Source organism: Triticum dicoccoides, chromosome 4B (assembly GCF_002162155.2).
Source record: "Triticum dicoccoides isolate Atlit2015 ecotype Zavitan chromosome 4B, WEW_v2.0, whole genome shotgun sequence".
Taxonomy (NCBI): Eukaryota; Viridiplantae; Streptophyta; class Magnoliopsida; order Poales; family Poaceae; genus Triticum; species Triticum dicoccoides.
In genome coordinates this window covers 621,824,768-621,826,836 of record NC_041387.1, presented here as the reverse complement: position 1 = coordinate 621,826,836, position 2,069 = coordinate 621,824,768, and positions in this window count along the sequence as shown.

Genomic DNA, 2,069 nt, shown 5'->3' with positions numbered 1-2,069 from the left:
GTTTGAACCTAGTGCACCCATCTTGTTGTGTTTTTTTCCTCCCACACAATTCCATTTGCTTTTTCGAGTGCCCTCATAAAATCAACTCGGCAAACACCTGGGCACTTGTCAAAGGTTCGGATTCTAGCTGTGCATACGGAAGATTGATGCTGCGCTAGGACCCACCCAACCCCTCTCTCTGTCTGGTGTGTGTGAATGAGTGTGTGTATGTGAGTGTGCTTACGAGTGTGAGAGGTTAGTTTGTTGGTAAATATAGAACCTGCCATCAACCCACAACATGTAATACTTCCAATAGGGTGCATATAAGTTGTCCAATATGAGGTGACATAACACAAGTGTCTGCTCTCTTTTTTGATATTTAAGTATTTGCATGAGTTGTTGGTTCATGTACAGATGAGCCCCACACTTCATCTCTCTCTCTCTCTCTCTCTCTCTCTCTCTCTCTTCATTTGTTATCCTTTTTTTGCGGGGTTCTTCATTTGTTATCCATCACATCATAAAAATCTAGGTGGTAGATTTTACCAACAATCATCTTGCAACCATTGGAAATGCATTTATTGCCTTTGTTACCCATTGTAGACAATTAAATGAGCTATTATGTCAATTTTAGTTTCAGAAAACTCAGCACCTACTGAAATTACTGAATTTTAATGATTTTAGTTTGCATTTTGGCCAAAGGACTGGATCATTGATTTGAAATTCAAACAATATTTTAAAATTTGAAAATATTTTAAATAAACATTTGAATTATTGTGTGCTCCCTTCATTTTCATTTACTCTGCATATTAGCTTTGACTGAAGTCAAACTTTGACCAAGTTCGTAGGAAACAATATGAACATTTACAACAACAAATCTATATGATGTGAAAAAAAATCTATATGATGTGAAAATATATTCAATGATGAATCCAATGGTATTGTTTTGGTGGTGTATATGTTAATATATTTAATACAAACTCAAAAGTTTCTAAAGTTTGACTTTAGACAAACTTAATATGCCGAGTGCAACCGAAATGATTGAAATATTTTGATCAAAAGGTAAATATTTTCCTCTCGCCTGCTTTTTAAAATTCTGTGAAATTCATCAAAACCACACTGAAATTGAAAACCATTTGTACTCTTTACGACACTACAGAAAAAAAGCAAGCCGAGTATCCAATACACTCGACTTGTGCCGATTTATGCTCGGTTTATATACAACCCGCGAGTACAAGCCCGGCTTCAATAAGTTGCTCTGCAATAGTGTATGGCCGCTGCATTATGTTTTATACGAATAAGTGTTTGCCAAAAGTAGAAATTGCATAATCATGAAGGACAAGTCTCGGTAATTCGCACGTGGAACAATCATTCTCAATAATTTAAGTTTACCACACATTTTGCATAACATCAATTTTACTAGTTTGAAATGAATTGAAAAGGGATAATTGTATTCATGCCACTAGTTGTGTCGTCCCACTCGGGTGATTTGCCCCTAGTTTTTGAAAATTCTCGGTTTTGCCCAAGTCCGTTTGCTCCTCTTAAGTTTTTGCCCTTCCGTCACGATTCCGTCCAGTTAGTGCCATTTGAGCACGTGTTGACCGTCTTTGGACTTTTGTCTGAACCATTTTGCCCCTACTTTCTCACTCTCTCACCAGACACTTCCAGGTGCAAAATCTTATAATTAAGCAATTAATTAATTTACCATTATAATCTTTACCATTATTATTTCTTTTTCTTTTTCTTCTAAAGCAGGGGGCTGGGCCCACCTGTAAGTGCCATACCCAGCCACTATGTGGCTTGTGCCCACATACGGGCACCAGGGGGCTCGGCCTCTGGCGGCCCGATGCGGCCTCCGGCGGGCGCAGGCGAGGCAGGGAGGGCGCGTACGGGAGGGGCTGGCACGACGCGGTGAAAGTGTGGCGGGGCGAGTGGGGCGCACGGCCCAGGCGCAGAGCGAGGAGGAGGCAGCGGCCCCGGGACGGCAGCGGGCGCGGGGGCGCGAGCTACGGCGGCGGACCGCAGGGGCGAGCGGGGGAGGGGGGAGAGCGTGCGCGACGATGGGCGGCGGGCGCGACCGCTGCGGCGGCCGG